Source organism: Lytechinus pictus, chromosome 2 (genome assembly GCF_037042905.1).
Source record: "Lytechinus pictus isolate F3 Inbred chromosome 2, Lp3.0, whole genome shotgun sequence".
Taxonomy (NCBI): Eukaryota; Metazoa; Echinodermata; class Echinoidea; order Temnopleuroida; family Toxopneustidae; genus Lytechinus; species Lytechinus pictus.
This window is the reverse complement of record NC_087246.1, coordinates 22,067,218-22,075,340: the sequence shown is the minus strand read 5'-3', so window position 1 is coordinate 22,075,340 and position 8,123 is coordinate 22,067,218. Positions and strand designations below refer to the sequence as shown.

The 8,123-nt window shown below is 35.1% G+C and overlaps 1 protein-coding gene across 2 annotated transcripts in view; it reads left to right on the top strand.

Annotated features, from left to right (window-relative positions):
• The first annotated feature begins 1,834 nt into the window (after positions 1-1,834).
• The window catches only part of LOC129273626 (septin-5-like), a 40,049-nt gene continuing 33,760 nt past the window's right edge, over positions 1,835-8,123 (top strand). Inside the window, exon 1 of one of the 2 annotated variants that reach the window (XM_064113169.1) lies at positions 1,835-2,147. The gene's annotated coding sequence lies outside the window, so the exon portion shown is untranslated. The remainder of the gene's footprint in view (positions 2,148-8,123) is intronic. The other variant, XM_054910694.2, reaches the window with a different exon arrangement.

Here is an 8,123-nt window from a genome sequence, read left to right as displayed (position 1 = left end):
AAAGATAAATAGACGAAGGAGGTCTGATAGATTAGACAGTGATCATTGACTTTTTGCACGCTAGAACTGTCAGAAAATGAACATTTCCTGCCTGGTTATTTCTATTTCAGGACTGCCGCAGATATACTCCTCAGTTTATTTATTTTTTGTCAAAGTAGTGACTCATTAATGTTGTTTTGATTACAGCCCTATGTCGGTAATACGAGATCGGCCAAGTTAGTATTTTGTGTTTATATGGTTTCTGTTCTTTCTTGTGCTATTATCAAGATTTAATTGTTTTCGTCTTTTGCAGTCAGAAGAAGTTTCACATTTAACACAGGTCCATGGCACATGAAACAAGAAAGATATACCTGTAATACATAGACAGCATGCAACATCAAAGCATACATGCAAAGGTACATACATAAAATAGAAAATGAAAGTTATTAAGACATAAATTTGAATAAGAGAGGAGTATATACTATTCAAAAGACGGTAATCTCTAAATTATAATATGAATTGTCTTCAAGACGACAAAACTGTGTACATTGAATGAAATGAAATTGAATATTGTAGAAACTGTTTAGCCGATATTTACAAGGATCATAGATTTTGAACGTTATTTTGTCGATAAAAGTGATTGTGAATTAGACAAGAATTGTAAACATTGCAAACATAATATAGGCTGAGACTTTTTCATTCATAACTCTAGTTGGTTTTATGTATATCTTATTGTGTACACCAGTCTGTAATTTATTATTGTAGGCCCGAGCATGATTGTTTTTAATTTGCTGATGCAATAAAGATGAACAAAATTGCAATAATTAAGATTCAGAACTCATAGGTTCATTAAAGCATAAATCTCGTCGTAAATCACAGGTGAACATATATCGTATACAATATCATGTATACGATTAAAATCAGATTATAGAAAATTAGATATTGAGTTAACATAATGAATTACATCTTGTTATACAGTGCTTGGCGCTATATATCGCGCTATACCCGACAAGCTTTCATGTCGTCGAGAACAACCTTGAAGAAGAATATTCCGTATCAGTTCAATTTAATATGAGCGAACAGGTCTTTGGGCGACTTACGCATGATAGCCTGCTAGCGATGGGTAAACGAAAGTCACCTACATTGTACTGTTAACAAAGGCCAATGACACAACTGTTTATCCAAGCTTCTTAATTGGAAAGAACTTTAAAAGTAGCTTAAAGATACTTAGTTCCCCTATATTCCCCATTAAACTCTAATTTTGTCATGTGAAGAGGCTTATAAAGAGGCCCTACCAAGTCTCCTCACCCTTAAATAACCCTTCGCTTGAATTCCTGCAGAATAAACTTAATGAAGACGGATTACTTTTCGAAGGAGAGTAGTAACGTCGCGACGTGATTTGCGTAGGTAGTCGAATGTTGTATTTGAGGCACTTCGATCTTACGCGAAAATTCAGGCGCGGATCCATGCATTTTCTAAATTGCGGGTGGGGGGGGGATGGGGTCAGAAATTATTGATCGATTTTGGTTTGGAGAATTTTCTTGACAGGCGAAAAACAGTTTACAAGCCCACACCCTCCCCTCAAAAAGGGGGTCCCAAATAAAAGGACCATCTCCTCACTTCTCCTCAAATGAGGGTTCGGCATTATCATATATGGGACACTATATAATGAAGTTACGATGCACATTTTTTTTTAACGAAAACGGGCACACGCATTCCCTTAGAATATGTTTGCCCCCCCCCCCTTCTTGGATCTGCGCCTGCGCTTATTGAACTCATGCCGTTAGATTAAAGGATGCACAAGATAATAGATACACAAATCCCTATAAAGACAGCTCATAAACCACAAAAGTACAGGAATAATACGAAGCCAATGATCATCAGTATCATGGAATATAACGGCTCGTTTTGAAGTGCATACACCTGTACTAACATCAGAAAAGCCATGGACCTACTAGGTCCATGGAAAAGCATTGTAAAAATTGTTTTCGCTTGTTCATATTTGTCGGAAAACACCTGGATTCTCTTTGGTTTAAGGTACTTCTATGTATTTTCAATGACACTGGAGGATGTATGCTTCCTAATTTCCGTTGGTGTATAGATGGGGTCTGAAGGGGTCGCCTCCATAGTCACTGGGGGCACTGCCCTCCACAAAGTTCAACAAACAAGTAAGTCAGGGAGAAAGGGAAAGAAAATAAAAGGGGAAATGGTGAAATACTGGTATGATATCATTTGTTTTCAAAATAACTATCTCAAAGTTAAATTTCAATTTGAAAAAGACAGAGTTTTCGGTCGCTCACAACTTTTCAGAAATTGAGCCCCATACATCATATTGTGCCGCTCAAAGTTTCGGGCTCATTACGATACTGCTAATTTATCCACATCATCATTAACTATTGTTATTGTTGTTATTATTATTATTATTATCTTTATAATTATCATTATTATTACTATTATTATTATTATCATTATTATTATTACTATTATTATTATTATTATTATCATTGACCGACCTGCAATGAAAACCATTACGCTTGTTATCGTTGGAGTTCACGAAGGCGATGACCAGACGAAATTATCACTTCGATACAAAGATTATGAATTGTTAGACAAGGTGTGTTACAAAAGAGGAAGAATGCAGTCGAATTAAATCGATGTTGCCCTCAGCAAATATTGATAAGAATTCAATCTGATTGCTATATAAATATTTGCCAAAAGCCATGAGGGTTTTAAATAAATGGTCGATCTATTCTGAGATGCAGATTTAGATTTTACACGAAATAAGTAAGAATTATATGGAAGAAGTATTAGCATTTTAAAAATTATTTGTAATAATCTCATTTAAGTAGTCGTTTTGTTGAATCAGAAGCAATTCATGTTGTCATAGTTTGGAATAGGGGATAGGATAAGACGTTTAAAGACGACTTGTTCTCATCCAGTCACACCGTAAAATACGATTCCAAACCGATAATCGCTACGTTAAAGGGATGGTCCAGGCTGAAAATATTTATATCGAAATAAATAGAGAAAAATTCAAAGAGCAAAATGCTGAAAATTACATCAAAATCGGATAACAAATGACAAAGTTATTAAATTTTTAAGTTTATCAATATTTTGTGAAAACAGTTATAGGCACATGGTCATGAATATTCATTAGGTGGGCTGATGAAGTCACATCCCCATTTTCCTTTTTCTTATGGTATTACATGAAATCAGATATGTTTCAATTTTTGATACATGTGTAAATGTGTCTCCATTATTATACAATTTCATCATGTGTCTCCATTATGATAAAATAAGTTGCAGCAATAAATAACTAATGCACTTAATCAGTTGTCAATCCAATTGTTTTAGTTCTTGGTATAAACATTTTGAATAGACCTAATTTCATATAATAAAATACAAAAGAACAAGTGGGGATATGACAGCATAAGCCCACCTAGTGAATATTCATAAAGACATGCCTAGAACTGTTTCACCGGAATAATTCAAATCTTTAAAATTCAATAACTTCGTTATTTGTTACCCGATCAAATTTTCAGCATTTTGCTAGCTGTGAATTTTACATGATTGAGACATGAATATCTCCAGCCTGGACTTCATGACAATTTTTCTATCGGTCCGTTTAGAATCGGTTTCGTGTTTGTGCGACTTGGTGCAACTGCAGCATTATCGGTCCGAGTATTATAAAAAAAAATCTTATTATAACTTGCAACGTCTCCAAATATATTCTGGCTGAGCTATTTACTTGCTCCAGCAAAGTTACAATTTTGTATGATTTTCGACCTCTAAAATTATAGGATCTTGATTATTAATCAATTTGTAGGGAAAATGTAACTATGTATAAAAAAATACTGAATAATCTGCCATCATGAATCCTATTCAGCCTTATCTACCGGATCTACCAGCATTATTTTAATGTGACGTTGGAAGAAAAGATGTTTATTTCGTCAAACATCCGGAACAAAAAAAATGTTGTTCATGAACATCATCATGATCATAATCACCTACAATGTACCTTGTCTATTCTCACTTGGTCTAGCTTAAAGTTACCTAATGTTGATATTGCCTACGAAGTTCGAGGTATTCTAATAGTTGGACCAAGTAAATACTAAATTCGACTTCCTGGTATTTGCAACATGTAATATCTCATAGGGACTTGTTATGTTCTTTGACAATTATTTGGACTTTTAACTCGATATTACTCAACTATAAAATGACTAATGGTAAATATATACATTACGTTATGTGTACATTAATTTCCGCAAAGTTTGCTGAAAATATTTTTTTAAACAGCAATATCTCTCTACGATTTAAAATGGCCATGGTCATACACAGCCGGGGGGGGGGGGGCAGGGGGCAGTTGCCCCCACCCCACCCGAAATTCTGAAAACTTACATTATTTTATGAATTTCGAGACATATTCAAGTGATGAGCGAGTATATATAATTATAAGGTATTTTGCCGAAACTTATATTGTTATTCTGTCCTGACCACTTCATTGGAGGTTCCAATCAGTGCCCTCTCGTATTAACGTAACCGACCCCACGCAAACTAACCTGAATTGTTCGGTTTGGAGCCATTAGAAAAAAAAAGGTGATATTTTTGATCGGTCTGGGCCCCGTTACATAAGAGTTACGATCATGATAACTTTGCCATCCATTGGTAACTACCATGGTAACGATGATCAACAGCCAATCAAAATCAAGGATTCCATGATAGTTACCATTAGATGGCAAAGTTACCATAATGGTAACTTTAATGCGACGGGGCCCTGGGGCCCGTAACACAAAGCTTAGCAATGATCCTAGAACACCAAAGGACATACACTGACAAGAACATGTGGGGGTAGTTGCATAAAATTTGTTAAATAATAATTTTGCCATTCGACGGTAACTTCCAATGAATCCTTGATTTTGATTGGCTGTTGAGCTTTGTTACCATGATAGTTACAATTGGATGGTAAAGTTACCATAGTAGTAATTTTCATGCAACAGGGCCCATGTCTGACAATTTATTATGTCGATGATGACGCGTCACTAAAGAAAAGTAGTCTATTTCTTTAAACAAGATTCCTATATATAAATTTCTCGCATTTGATTAATTTATTATTTCATTCACAGTATTTTGACTGTCTGTATATAATGTACTTATGGATTTTCATGAATCAAATGACTTAATCGAATATATTTTGTTGGTGGTGTTCTTGTTTAGGCTCATACTATAAATCGTTTGGGTAATCAACTTTGTGCCCCATTCTCTAGAATTGAGTCGCGTTGGTCATGGTTAAAGGATGTGTTCCCCAAAGGCATACTTCGCTAATATTCACGTCATAGTTTTATTGTCCCTGATCTATTTCATGACTGTAAAGACCGGATGATATCTAACCTTTCAATATTTGAGATATCCAGACTCAGTAAAGTTCATTACCCTATGTGTTCAGATATTTGTGACAAGTGATTCGTCTGACATCCCAGACAGGACTGTGTGCTGCCAATATGTCAGCAGTTGTTGCCTAACTTGGGAAAGCGCAACGCCCATTTTTTAAAACTTATGTTTTGTTAAAAACATATGATATTCAACTTGTTCATCGTAACACTATTTCCAGGGGACCGTTTCGTAAAAGTTGTCAACACTGACTAGTCAGACGGTTATCATAGTAACAGTAAGACACCTGTGCATCTCAGCCAGTAAAAACCATAGAAAGTTGTCAGATCTTACAACTTATTTGCCCAGAATTATTGATGAACGCATCCCTGGCTATAATAATCCAATTATTTGGGAAGTGGTTAGCGTTACACCATTAATGGTGAGGAGGGGGGCGACTAAACAGCTAACATTTATCATTTTGATCACGAATATACATAAAAAACATTAAATACATTAACAAAAAACACTCGGCAACTATGTCAGTGTCTTTCGAACTAAATGAACGTTCATGATATAACAAATGACTTACTTTGATCCATTATGTTTATCCATATATCAATTAAGGGCAACTTTTTAAAAGAAAAGATTTCCAGTTAATGTTTGGATGTATTTTCGTTTGACGGCCAGGTTTTATCATACAATCATAGTACTGATTATGAAAATAATAAAAAAAAATGAAATAAAGAGAAAAACTACAGAAAACATGCAGGACATGCAAAGGGTAAGGTGCTTTGATAGCACCAGACCGGTTAAAATATTTCTAAGTACCATGAATTTGTGTATTCATAAAATTAGAAAAAAAAAACCCCGGTGTTTCACTCCTCTTTAACCCGTTTGATTCTTCAGCTGTCCATCTAATGTCATGAACTTCGTGTCCGGCTATTGGAGGAATCTCTATTCTGGCATGGGTGTACCTGAGTGTATTAATGGCCGATTTTGAGGTATCAACTTCAAAAGGGGGCTCATACCCCTGTTGCCCCTCGTGATTTGTTACTTTAATACTGGGTGTTGGCATACTCTTCTGTACAGTATGTGGATAGTCTTTTCAATCTGGCCAGCTCCTTGGGCCATCCAGCTTTGCCAACGACACAACGAAGTTCAGAATATCACGGTCTATTGATTGGCTCCTGACGTGTCAGCTCCTCAAAGGGAATTACGTTCCAATTGTCATCATCACACTTCCAAAACATGTCAACCTGAAAGGAGAGAGAAAGGAAGAGATTGGGAGTAAGAAGGGGGGCAACAAACATGCATGTAGGGAAAGTAAAGAGTGGATGGAGGGAGTAACAAAAGTGAAAAGGGAATATATATATCTGTATATAGAGAGAAAATATAATCGGTACTGAAAGCTGACATTGTCCCCTCCCTCGAAAAATGCCTATCCTTTAGGCCTACAATAGTGCTACGATGATGAAAATAAACCAAAATATATTAAATTATCATTTACCATAAGTAAATACCATAGACTGATAGAGAATGAAGGATATAGAACTAAGTTGGTCTGGATAGAAATGGAGCACTTACATTACACATATTCGCTTTCTTTTCAGCTTCAAAATCACATGCTTTTTAAATCCCTAATTTGTCTGCTATTTCAAAGTTGTCTCTGCATTTACGGTGTTTTTGGATTTTATAGACTGATTAGCCTCGCATTCTGAAATCGTTAGACACTTTATTAAACATACACAAAAGAAACCATATGTTCGGCCGAACGAGTTGAAACCAACTAAATGCACAATGTTATAATCTCACGAGAAGGTTAAGCGATCGGTCTTTTAAACATTTGTCATCATGAGCTACCGATTTTGGTTGAAAACCTATTAGCAGGCTATTAGCCTCTATTTTCCGAAATGCAGTTACACTAACTCCATAGAAAAAAATGTCTTTAAACATGGGTCACCGAAACTTCCTTGTTTGTACTTTTATTTTCTGATGTTGCTTTAAAAATAGTAATATTCTCTAAATGTTTCAGTGGTAAGGCAAGTATTTTCCTTCTTATGTAATTCCCTGACAGTTTCTAGTTTGAGTACTAGCTATCAAACTTCGATTATGAAAGTTTTTTTGTATCAGTCGGCACTCCATAGTCTACTTATACAAAAACAATTCAAGACCAAAATTTTCACCAGATCGCTTCGCTTTCTCGCAGTATTTTAGAAATTTCCCCTCATACGTCACGTTGTGCCCCTCAAAATGTTTTGCTCATGAAGCCACTTTACAAATGAGTCTATGGAGAAATACATGCAGGTGTGTTCCCTATTGTTAAGAATACGGGACATTTAATTCACATTTGACTTTAAAATACAACCTTCTCTTTATCTTTATGATTTTTTTTATTTATAAAAGTAAATTCTGTGCTCACAAACACGATTTTATTCATACCGCAAGAATATTCAAAATATTTAGTCTACGATAAGTTGATATTAATAAAGTATTAATAATGTGTTTTTTCTTAAATAGTTGCCAGGTAATGTCACCCCCGGAAAAAAATCCTCGCAATGATAATAACAAGGAAGTTCCTTTATAAGAGACAAAAAGGGTAACGAACAAAACCACATAAATACATCATGTTTGGGTATGGAAATTATAAAAGTGTGAGCAGTGGTCATTAATATTTCCCTTAAACATGTTCAGATGTTAGATGTGAGTTTGAGCAAAATGTATGCATTACAATATAGCAACAGGAAAATATCTATGTTTTAGTTTATTTTTCTTTC